We start from the raw sequence: 13651 nt of genomic DNA, 5'->3' as shown, positions 1-13651 counted from the left end.
AAATCAAGGGGCACTCTGTATTTGCAATTGTTGCTGGTGTTTTACTCCACCCACCCCATTGGCCACAATGCAACTCAATGGATATGAAATACATATTGGCCTATAAAAAAAAAACTATTCTACACGCCGCGGTGAATGTATTGTAGGAAATGTTCAGGAGACTCTATAGAATGATTATATGCAAAGAAATCAAGGGGCACTCTGTATTTGCAATTGTTGCTGGTGTTTTACTCCACCCATTCCATTGGCCACAATGCAACTCAATGGATATGAAATACATATTGGCCTATAAAAAAAAAACTATTCTACACGCCGCGGTGAATGTATTGTAGGAAATGTCAAGGAAGGTGGATAGAGTAATTATATGCAAAGAAATCAAGGGGCACTCTGTATTTGCAATTGTTGCTGGTGTTTTACTCCACCCACCCCATTGGCCACAATGCAACTCAATGAATATGAAATACATATTGGCCTATAAAAAAAAAACTATTCTACACGCCGCGGTGAATGTATTGTAGGAAATGTCAAGGAAGGTGGATAGAGTAATTATATGCAAAGAAATCAAGGGGCACTCTGTATTTGCAATTGTTGCTGGTGTTTTACTCCACCCACCCCATTGGCCACAATGCAACTCAATGGATATGAAATACATATTGGCCTATAAAAAAAAAACTATTCTACACGCCGCGGTGAATGTATTGTAGGAAATGTTCAGGAGACTCTATAGAATGATTATATGCAAAGAAATCAAGGGGCACTCTGTATTTGCAATTGTTGCTGGTGTTTTACTCCACCCATTCCATTGGCCACAATGCAACTCAATGGATATGAAATACATATTGGCCTATAAAAAAAAAACTATTCTACACGCCGCGGTGAATGTATTGTAGGAAATGTCAAGGAAGGTGGATAGAGTAATTATATGCAAAGAAATCAAGGGGCACTCTGTATTTGCAATTGTTGCTGGTGTTTTACTCCACCCACCCCATTGGCCACAATGCAACTCAATGAATATGAAATACATATTGGCCTATAAAAAAAAAACTATTCTACACGCCGCGGTGAATGTATTGTAGGAAATGTCAAGGAAGGTGGATAGAGTAATTATATGCAAAGAAATCAAGGGGCACTCTGTATTTGCAATTGTTGCTGGTGTTTTACTCCACCCACCCCATTGGCCACAATGCAACTCAATGGATATGAAATACATATTGGCCTATAAAAAAAAAACTATTCTACACGCCGCGGTGAATGTATTGTAGGAAATGTTCAGGAGACTCTATAGAATGATTATATGCAAAGAAATCAAGGGGCACTCTGTATTTGCAATTGTTGCTGGTGTTTTACTCCACCCACCCCATTGGCCACAATGCAACTCAATGGATATGAAATACATATTGGCCTATAAAAAAAAAAACTATTCTACACGCCGCGGTGAATGTATTGTAGGAAATGTTCAGGAGACTCTATAGAATGATTATATGCAAAGAAATCAAGGGGCACTCTGTATTTGCAATTGTTGCTGGTGTTTTACTCCACCCATTCCATTGGCCACATTCCAAATAGCTGAATAGCCTTTAGATCCATTATTCTTTTTGTTAATGGAGGTGATTATCACCACTTGGTGATTACCTAACAATTCAGCCAACGATCTAATGTTGTTGTCAATGACATATATTAACTGGTCATTAACCTGTTGTACCACCTTTAGAGATGTAGGGGAGTCCATAAGACCATTTACAGTTTTATACCTTTTAGATTAGCAAACAAATTTTTACAACAGAGTCAAATCATAACCAATATCCAACTATTACGTACTAGAATAAGTCAACTTATTAGAAGGATATATGTTATTGCAACTACATTCCAGCCTTAGCTTAATTTGTAAAAAGAATATGGAATCAGCCCAGAACTACACGGGAGGATCTTGTCAATGATCTCAAGGCAGCTGGGACCATAGTCACCAAGAAAACAATTGGTAACACACTACACTGTGTAGAACTGAAATCCTGCAGCGACCCCAAGGTCCCCCTGCTCATGAAAGCATATGTACAAGCCTGTCTGAAGTGTGCCAATGAACATCTGAATGATTCAGAGGAGAACTGGGTGAAAGTGTTGTGGTCAGATGAGACCAAAATCGAGCTCTTTGGCATCAACTCAACTTGCCGTGTTTGGAGGAGGAGGAATGTTGTGGTCAGATGAGACCAAAATCGAGCTCTTTGGCATCAACTCAACTTGCCGTGTTTGGAGGAGGAGGAATGTTGCCTATGACCCCAAAACACCATCCCCATCATCAAACATGGAGGTGGAAACCTTATGTTTTGGGGGTGTTTTTCTGCTAAGGGAACAGGATAACTTCACCGCATCAAAGGGACGATGGATGGGGCCATGTACCGTCAAATCATGGGTGAGAACCTCCTTCTCTCAGCCAGGGCATTGAAAATGGGTTTTGGCTGGGTATTCCAGCCTGACAATTACCCAAAACACATGGCCAAGGCAACAAAGGAGTGCCTCAAGAAAAAGCACATTAAGGTCCTGGAGTGACCTAGTCAGTCTCCAGACCTTTATCCCATAGAAAATCTGTGAAAGGAGCTGAAGGTTTGAGTTGCCAAATGTCAGCCTCGAAACCTTAATGACTTGGAGAAGATCTGCAAAGAGGAGTTTGAACCCCATCACAACGAGGTCTAGTTGATACTCCAGGGCCAGCAGTTCTTGGTAATTGCCTGGGAGATGGATGGGCTGGCTTCAAGGTTGTTACCAGGAATGATCAGACATACTATGACTGGGACGAGGCCTCTGGGTAACACCTCCCCACAAACATCTGCCATCCAATGTGAAACTCTTGCTCCAGGAGTGGACATGAAGCCAAAAGCCATGGTAGATCGACCAGTGGAATCAATCTGATTTGGCATGGGGACAATGTTATCCACTAAGGCACGGAGATGAGAATTACCAATGACCAGGACAAATTAAAAGGAAAGAAAGTTAGAGATTTATCCCAATAATTAATTTTTTTAAAAATATAATTATTTGAAAATATGTGCATCCTAAAACCTTCAAAGTAAATTCTGAATGTGGGCTGTTAGGTTTTATCTAAATACAACTAATATGGGGCATTACAACTCCAAACTTACATCAAACAACATGCAATATAAAAGATGATGTACTAAATCATAACAGGATAGGGTACACAGTACATATAGTTAATCAAACCAGTTACTCAACCTTTTACCCAAGTTGATCTCCTTAGAGTTCTCCTGTCTTAGAGTTTATGATGCTTAGGATGGGCATTGTATTACGAATGTGGCCAATTCTTTGCAGTCATGGCATTCCTGTCATGACTGAAAAGTCAATATTATTTCCGTCTGTCTAGAACGAGAACATTTGCTTGGAGACAAATATACTACAGGACTGCAAAATGTTGGTCCTGGAAGGGCAAAACACTTTTCTGTTTTGTTTCTTAGAGGAAGTTAGCACTCAGACCAACTCAACTGTACTCAGATGGTATCCCCGGTCAAAATATGTCAGTAATGTGAGAATGAAGACCTGGGTTTTGGCCCTACACGACCAACATTCAGGGCAGCCATATGCTATAAATTTGTTAACATAGAGATGTCCATGGTGCTTTAAAGACCTCTCTGGGAATATTGCTATGAATACTTTTTAAGAGTTTTATTGTAAATAATCTAAATAAGCCAATAAGGAGAAGCTGTGTGTATTGATTTTCTGTCTCTACATTTGGCTATAAAAATCCTTCAATCAATCAGAATTTTGCTCAGGCAAATAAAATTAACAACATATGCATACCAACATGAATCAAACAGCAAAACCAACAAACTGAGAAGAAATTGCCAACTTGATGAAGAAACAAAGCCTCTTAAAAAAAATTAACAGTGATTCAGAACAAATGTAAGCTGATCCAAGCAGAGTCCAAACAAAGACAGCAGGCTAATGGCCAGTTAATATAAGTAATTGACAACTACATTAGATCATTGGCTGAATTGTTAAGTAATCACCAAGTGGTGATAATCACCTCCATTAACAAAAGGAATAATGGATCTAAAGGCTATTCAGCTATTTGGAATGTGTTTAATACATTCACCGCGGCGTGTAGAATAGTTTTTTTTTATAGGCCAATATGTATTTCATATCCATTGAGTTGCATTGTGGCCAATGGGGTGGGTGGAGTAAAACACCAGCAACAATTGCAAATACAGAGTGCCCCTTGATTTCTTTGCAAATAATTACTCTATCCACCTTCCTTGACATTTCCTACAATACATTCACCGCGGCGTGTAGAATAGTTTTTTTTTTATAGGCCAATATGTATTTCATATCCATTGAGTTGCATTGTGGCCAATGGGGTGGGTGGAGTAAAACACCAGCAACAATTGCAAATACAGAGTGCCCCTTGATTTCTTTGCATATAATCATTCTATAGAGTCTCCTGAACATTTCCTACAATACATTCACCGCGGCGTGTAGAATAGTTTTTTTTTTATAGGCCAATATGTATTTCATATCCATTGAGTTGCATTGTGGCCAATGGGGTGGGTGGAGTAAAACACCAGCAACAATTGCAAATACAGAGTGCCCCTTGATTTCTTTGCATATAATTACTCTATCCACCTTCCTTGACATTTCCTACAATACATTCACCGCGGCGTGTAGAATAGTTTTTTTTTTATAGGCCAATATGTATTTCATATCCATTGAGTTACATTGTGGCCAATAGGATCTAGGATGGGTGGAGTAAAACACCAGCAACAATTGCAAATACATAGTGCCCCTTGATTTATTTGCATATAATTATTCTATAGAGTCTCCTGAACATTTCCTAGAGTACATTTTTACAATATACACTAAGCAAAGTGTCAAAATAGATACATTTAATATTATTAAAATCGCGTTTTACCGCGGACTTCTATTTTGAAGGCAAAATCCGAAAACCGGAAGTCTTATTGTTGCTACGGAATCGCTAATGTTGCCTGCATGACGCTAATGACGTTTTCACTTTCGTCAGTACTGTAACGTGCAGGTTAATATTAGTGCCATCTTGTGGGCAATCGTGGGGATGCAATTGTTGAGGCTGGGAGTTAAATCTGCTTTATTGCATGTTGAGATGTTATTAGATCCAGAGGTCTGGTGCATACATATCAACAAATATAATCAAATAACAAGGGCAGTACGCTGTACTATCTTTGGCAGAAAGATATGCATTTCCTATTTGGAAGTCAAATATTAACTCTTTATTAGTGGAACCTGGTTTGTTTATGGCCTTCTAGTTTCTATTGATTCTGCATGTGTTGGATGAGTATCTATGATCAGTTCCACATGGTTTCCGGTGATCTGCCTGGTGGTGGTTGGGTTGGTTAGTGTGGGTAGTTGTGTGGCTGATTGGTTTGTTGGAAGTTAAGAAACCCAGGTTCTACTAAAAGAGGACATGAGATGTTGTGTGTGTATGTGTGACTCATGTAGAACCCTCGTCATTAACCATAAGGTTGGTTTTATACCTTCTTTACCTGTGACCGTGAGGCCACGCATGTACACAGGAACATAAACTCGATGTGTCTGTTTACTAAGCCTGTAGACACTTTGCTTCCCTTTGGTTCCAAATAGAATGCTGTTTTGAAGAAACCCAGGTTCTGCTGGAGAGAGGACATGAGATGTTGTGTGTATGTGACTCATGTAGAACCCAAGTTTAATTTACAACCCCAAGTAGGACTATGTGAAACCAAAAGGCATTTTCCCTGGAAACCAAAAAAGGGACATCAAAAAAAAACTTCTGAAACCTTTTTTTGTGTACGAACACTATTTCTCTTAGTTCCCTCAGGGATCGTAAACATGTCTACAACAGACAACTACTTACATTTTACATGTATCCACAATAACATACATGAGGACTGAATTAACAATGCACACTGAGAATAAAAACATATTTATTTTCCATGAAACGACATAATTTGAACCATTAACAGAGCAGCGGTTGCCAAAAATGTGGGGGCTTGGACAAAATACACCACATAACTCATTGTTCTAGGTGTGTGAGTGTATATTTGCCTACTTGCACGTTTGTGTGTGTGTGTGTGTATATTTGCCTACTTGCATGACTTCTTGCATGTGCGTGTATGCGCGTGCATGCACAAGCAGGTAAGTGCAATATTTGAAATGCAAAGAAATGTCATTGTGCCTAAGAGACCTTCAAAGGAGTTCCATGTTTGACGTGGGCGTGCGAACTGACAAGCAGCCCTCAGATTAGAGCTCAGTGTCAGACGGCCCTCACACCTGCACACAGGACCCCTTTGAAGCCTCTAATTGTCTCCTGTGTTCCTCCCCAAACCTCACGAGGACCATCTCACCGCCGCACACGCGGTTCACACGCAGTGTCCCAGATGCACAGAGTGAGGACAGCTCTGGTTTCTTCACTCTTTGTGTTGAGAATTTGGAACAGAGTGAGATAGGGAGGGGAAGATAGAGGATGGGGGAGACACGGAGAGAAAGAGAGAAAGGGGAAGATAGAGGATGGGGGAGACACGGAGAGAAAGAGAGAAAGGGGAAGATAGAGGATGGGGGAGACACGGAGAGAAAGAGAGAAAGGGGGAGAGAGAGGAAGGGGGAGACACGGAGAGAAAGAGAGAAAGGGGGAGAGAGAGGAAGGGGGAGAGGAAGGAGGAGAGGAAGGGGGAGAGGAAGGGGGTGAGAGAGCAAGAGAAAGGGGGAGAGAGAGAGATGGGGGGGAAAGGGAGAGAACAGAGGGTGAAGAGGGGCCATTATGTCTGTGCTGGGTTCTAATGCTGCCTCTGGGCAGAGAGGAGAGGGATGGAAACTCTCTGGAACTCTGGGGAGAGAGGAGGGGGGGCTCCGGGGTGAGTAGAGTGAGACGGGGGAACCCCCCCGCTGATTAGGAAGAAGGGCAGACCAGAGATGTGCCAGAGCAGGTTAAATCACCAGGGAGAAACCCAGTGGGTGGAGGGAGGGTTCATAATAAGTCATGTGATCCAAGGACATCCGGGAGGGAAAGAACAGGGTTGCTAAGGTTACGGTTAGAGAGCGCACACTGTCACAGACGCAGACAGTTGTGATATCGATAATTTTCCGGTACCTCTGTCCTTTTGAACGAAGCATGCAGAGGTCATAGCATCAGATACTGACAGATCCTTAACTCAATGTCGTACAGAGACATCATATGGGACCCTTATGTCCTGAACTCTACTACGCTGGTTTGTTAAAGTATAAAATCAGGTGTATCAACCTTCTGAGGCTTTTAAAGTCATGTGGTATTAAGATATATTTCCGAGATATCCAGCGGCTTTCACATAGTGTACAGGCTGCCTACAGTACGTGTGTGGGGAAATCAGCAGTCTCATCAGGCCATGTAACAGTTCAACACGCCGGATCAGAAATCCTTTATAGTAGAATGTAAATGAGCCAGCTGAATGGGACGAGGAGCATTGAGAGGAGCACCAGGGGACAGGGCCTGGTGTCAGAACCACAGAGAAGCTTCAGTGTACTTCTGGATAAAAACTGTCTGGCAACATGAAGAGCTTGGCAGAACACCATGTACAAACATCAAACATTAAAGGTCCTCAGTTAATGGGGACTCATGGAACATTCTCTCTCTTTTTTTTGTTGTTTTTACCCCTCTTTTTGTTACAAGCAGTCGTAAAGAAGCGGTATGGTAAATTGGTGGGATTTTGGTCTGTTTATGAAAGGTGTGACTGAGCGTGTCTCTCTCTTCCTTCATGTCTTCCATACAGTACCTGGAGCCACCTCATACAGAGTTGCATGATTTGTCATAAATGATCCTACGTGTTGTTTAGTGTTGATAATAGCTCTACTAACCTCTTATGGGCCACACGTGAAGAGGCACATAGAAGACTTTTATAATGATTTTTTGACGTCACCTTTTTTTTTATGTCTGTTCATTTCAAATGTGTTTTCTGTTAGTGAGCTATCAAATTTTTATTTTCATCATTAAAATTCTCTTAAACTGGACACTCCCTTTAGTGATATGTCTTGTTTTTCTCAGCAGAGCTTTACATTAAATTACTTTTAATTGTAATTGTGATGAATGGACATAGAGGGCAGTGTTGGACTGCACAAATACAACCTGATGTAAACAAACATTACCAGTCCAAAAAAGGCTGAACATATATAGACCATCAACAACTCACATTCCCCAAAGAGAAATTCAGAGACAACAGGTCAAAGAGGCCAACTCTTTCTTACTGACACCTCTTAGATGCTCAACTTTGTGTGTTGATATGACCGTTTAATATGAGGTCTGAAATGTCCTGAAGACCATTTTTTTTGGGATGGACAGGCTATCTCACCATCCAAGGCCCATTACGCTGCTCTGAAATGTAGCGTGTGCAGGGAAACATCTGGAACAGCTGTTTCCATGGACGCGCCTCCTCCTCCTCTTTAACGCGCACGTAAGCACGTAGGCGCACGTACGCGCACGTAGGCGCACACCGTCACGCCTCAGAGCCCAATCCCTGGAGTAATCCTTGGGCTTGAGTGGCAGCTCACTGGTGCTTGCAGTCCAGCTGCCGCGACACTGCATGGTTGCGGGAAATTGGCCCCTAATATTTCCTCCAAAACCTCTGGCTCAGACCCCAGATTGCCTGTCCATTGAAGCGAAGCATAATGAAAAAAAAGAACAGACAAGAAACTCTCTCTCTCACACACACACACACACACTCACAAAGCCTTTCAGAATTTCATGTCAACCAATGAAAAGGACCAGAGAGATCACATTAACAGCCACAGATAAGAAGTGATAGAACAATAGCTTCAGTTCTATTCCTACAAAAACTTTATAATGACAGTGGCCAGTTCCCTTTGTTCCACCACAATCCCTTTCCTGAGGGTCAGCCCCAGAGAAGTACATTGTGGTTTTTGTTTGATTTGAGCTTCTCATTCTGAGGTTGGGTTCATAACTGCAATAGTGGGGAACAGGATTGACTAGTATTCTTTTGTGGGGCTCCAGGTTAATAAGATCTGAGAGGATATGTACTTCACTGGAGTAAACCATGGGAATCAAGGTGGTTGCGGATCAGTAGTAACCCAGACCATTCAAAGAGTCTTCTGATCTTCTTTGATGAATCATTGATGGTAGATGGTGCTTTTTTCCCCCAGAGGGCGAAGGTGAAAGGAGCCTAGGTGGCCCTTTGACATCTATGTAAAGACCCTGTAATCCTGGAACTCGTCAGTGCTAATCCTGATCTCCGCAGTTACAAAGGGACCTGGAACACAACATTGCCCCCACCGTGCCATCCGAAATGCCCTAGCTCACGAGGAAACAAACATGAACACACGTTCACCTGCATCGATATCAACCAAGTGTCCTGCCTCTCTGTAACAATGTCATGGACATAATTACATTGTGGGCCTTATTCCAACATGGATACCTAATCATCACCAGCTTCCAATAAGCTCATTAATCCCCTCTCCTCCCCCTTTAAATATATTTCCCAGTTTGTTGCTGTCAATGAGAATGGGTTTTCAGTCATTTTAACTGGTAAAACAAATAGTAAATGCACACAAAAATAATTGTCAAGTTGCTTGACTTTTTCATTAAGCGGAGGTGAGAGAGAGAGAAAACATGTTGTTAATTCCCCGACGACTACACCTCACTGGTTGGGCGCCCATGCCCAGTCAGAGGTCAAGGGTCAAGTCTGTGACGTCTGCATCGGTTTCACCATCTCCCTCTTGTGCAATGAGCCAGGAGAGTTGAAATGAGGTTCAGGACATAATCTGGTGTGGAAACACGAAAGGCAATTTTTGTTCCAAGAATAATAATTGAATCAAAATGAGGCACTTCGTCTAGGAGCGGGACAAAACAGAAAATTACAATACGCTTGTTTCTTGGAGTGAACACTGCTAGCTATTGCCTCGTTTTTTTTTCTTTAACTTTTGTTGGCTTTACCCTTATTCCTAGTGCTCCTTCTGTTCAATATCTTTTCCACTGTCACCTCAAATGAAATACTTATTTTTGTGTATCCCAGGATAACAGGATAATTGGCCTGGTTATCCAACATTACCTACATGGCTCTTAGGGATGCTTTCATTTAACACCTTTAGAATGAATGTAGAATTGGTTAGACATAATTTTTTTTCCATGCCAGAGTTTTCCCATGAATATGATTTTCAGTTATTAAAACGTTTTCTGATCTAAAATAGCATTAAAGGTTCGTAGAGTTCGTCAGAGCCCGTGTTGTGTCCATCTGGCGCAGTAATGTAAGCAGGAGGGAAATGATTTCAGAACACATCTGTTTACTGTTCCTTAAATACCACGATGCAGAACTCACAGCACTCACATCATACGAGCAGCATTTCTGTCAAAAGGTCTATTGTATTGTTCTGATTTAAATACACTTGACAGAGATTTAAAAAATTGAACTGAACTAACGTCAAACTCATGTGGGGCAACATAAATTGCGTGGTTTACTTTTTCTCAGGATGTACTTTTGATGCATCAATATAGTGTCACAGGATGCAGACATTTCAGGTCCATGTGGTCCGATTCTTGACCCTACGCGCCGTTGCAGAGATTATGATTCTTAACCATGTCCGAGAGTTTATGATGCGTTACTTCCTTTCTGATTCCTGGCTAAGTATCTCAACTAGTTTTCGCTTTACAATTTCCATTTGAGGAGAGACCCATATTTGGGAGATTTGATTGGAACAACACCAGTCACAGACAACCAGTATTTTTTTTATTTAGTTGTTGTTTTGCTGTATTGCACAACCGTTCAAGGGATCATTCAAGGGAGGTCCTGCAATCCAGACTTTTAATTTAAAAGGTATTAAAGTGATTAAACGAACAACTTTTTGCCTAAACTGAATTATGGTTTACATCAAAGCAACTCCATCTCCAAAAACTCATTGTCCAATCAAATGTCAGAATCTACCAGGTCATATCAGCCAATCAAATTGCACAGGTCATTATAAAGGCTTGAGCAACAGAAACAAGGAAAAGATCTCTGGTTGTATTCCATAAAAAAAAATGTTTTTTAATTAAAGTACTTTAATTTAGCAGAACAAACAATAAGTAGAGGTATTATGTATTGAAATCTTTCAAATGCTTGACTACCATTGACTTCTTGTTGTTAGCCTATTGCACTAACGCCAGTCACTCTAAATGAGAACAAGTTATTGTGCTTAGCTAGCTAATTCCAGTTACCAAAGCCTTCCCTTGCGTATCGCTAACATTTATTGTTTATGCCTGGCGCCAAATCCTCATAAGCACCCCAGAGCCGAGTCACCCCAAATCCCACCCAGGACTGATCCTTCAGTCTTAAAGGCCGTGTGTGATGGAGGGGAAATCAGTGTAGACTGGACTGCCATGGTGGTCTTCTGATGATATGGAAGATTTAACACACCACTGTGTCTCTGGCTTTATCTACACAATAATGGTTGCCAGGGTTAATATGCATGCAATGGTACTGGACAGTGTACTTTGTTGGGTTTTTGGTTTCCTGGACCCAGATCAAGCTGTTCTGTTCAATGGGGATTCTCCACTGAGTAATATTTTCTCTAACAGCCTTAATCTGGGTGCCAGAAAACCGGACCCTTATGAGCTTCTTTCATCCAAACGTATCAATATGAAGTCTTGATATCTGACATGGGGGATTCTTCACAGGTCCAAATGTTTGATCACACTTTTGTAATATAAAATAAAAATTTAGACCACTTATCTGGCCATGTGTTCCTTGTGCTAGAAACCCATTTAGTATTTCTTCAGAGTAGAGCAATGTGTTTTTTCAATAGGTCACCAGTCAATCAGTTGTTCACCTTTGGAAAACTGCCACATAAATAGAGGCTTATGAATGAGTAGAATAAGCCTGACTCTCATCACAAAGACAGAGATGTTTTAAGGCATCAATTTGGGTGTTCGATTTGAACACGCTTCATTACAATCCACCTGTTTCTGGAATGTTCTAGACAAGCGTTTCTCAACGGGGGAAACTAGGCCTGCAAAGGGCCTCAGACTGCTGCCAGGGGGGCCTTGAGATGACAAAGCATGATAAAAAAACAACCATTTGACATCACTATTTTACTAAATAAATAATAAATTTTGCACTTAAAATATTGTACCTTGCAAATGTATTCAAACCCCTGGCCAATTTTCTCACATTTCTAAATTTCAAATGCACATTGAAATGTTATTGTGTTAAAATGCGCTTTTAGGTTGGGAAACATTTGTAAGGAAACAAAAATGGAATATGTTTTTTTATTCAAAGCCTGTGCAGTGGACTCCCTGTTAACAAAGAAATAAAACATTTTTGTGAGGTAGGTATCCACCAGCACCCAGTTTACATTATTTCGGCCCAACATAAGGTTGTTCAGACTGTTTGGACAACGCCTGTAGACTGCAATTTGTAGTACCACAGATTTTCAATGGGATTGAAATCAGATTTTTTTTTGAGAGACAGGTTCAGGAATATTTGAACACTGACCATTATTTTGTCTCTATACGCCACCACGATGAATTTGAAATGAAACAAACAAGATGCAATTGAAGTGCAGACTTCAGCTTTTATTCCAAAAATTTCATATGAAACATTTAGGAATTGGAACCATTTTCTTACACAGTCCCCTTATTTCAGGGGCCCATTTGTAATTGGACAAATCATAAATAAAATGTAAATTTTTAATACTTTGTCAAGAATCATTTACAGGCAATGACTGCTTGAAGTCGGGAATGCATGGATATCACCAAACACTGGGTTTCCTCCTCTGCTTTGCCAGGCCTTTACTGCAGCTGTCTTCAGTTGTTGTTTGTTCATGAGTCTTTTGTTTTGTTTTCAGCAAGTGAAATGCATGCTCAATTGGGTTGAGATCAGGGGATTGACTCGGCCATTGCAGAATATTCCACTTCTTTGCTATAAAAAACTTGTGGGTTGCTTTCGCAGTAATAATAATAATACATTATATTTATATAGCAGGGACCCAAATACACTGTACAAAAGTGACATGGAACAGGAAACAAACAGAAACAGATGAAATACTATGAGAAAACAACAAAGATTGAAATTGTGGGATTTGGCATGGCTATGGGTATGCGATTTTGAACAGATGAGTCTTGCTGCGTTGCTAGAAGATGGGCATAGTCTCAGAGTCACAGATGGTTTTGGGGAGAGAGATCCAGAGCCTAGGAGCAACCCTTGAGAATGCCCTGTCACCAAAGCCTTTGAGCTTGGAATTGGGGATAATGAGGTGGCCTGCAGTACTGGAACGGAGTGTGTGTTGGTTGATATGGAAGGCAGGGGCGATATTGTTTAGGACTTTATATGTCAATAGGAGGATCTTGTAGTTGATGCGTTGGGAGATAGGAAGCCAGTGTAACTCACAGAGGATAGGGGTGATATGCTGCCAGGACTTGGTGTGAGTGAGTAGTCTGGCCGCAGAGTTCTGAACCATTTGGATCTTATGGAGGGATGTAGATTTGATGCTGGTCAGTAGGGAGTTGCAGTAGTCAAGACGGGAGGTTATGAATGCATGTATTAGGGTTTCAGCAGCAGGATGGGAGAGGGAAGATCTGAGTTTGGCGATGTTGTGAAGATGGAAGAATTAAGATTCTCATGCATCCTGGCATTATGTTTTGGGTCATTGTCCTTCTGTAAAGTGAAGCGCTGTCCAATCA

Source organism: Esox lucius, chromosome 19 (genome assembly GCF_011004845.1).
Source record: "Esox lucius isolate fEsoLuc1 chromosome 19, fEsoLuc1.pri, whole genome shotgun sequence".
NCBI lineage: Eukaryota > Metazoa > Chordata > Actinopteri > Esociformes > Esocidae > Esox > Esox lucius.
The sequence above is the reverse complement of the archived record's forward strand: the minus strand, read 5'-3'. Positions refer to the sequence as shown.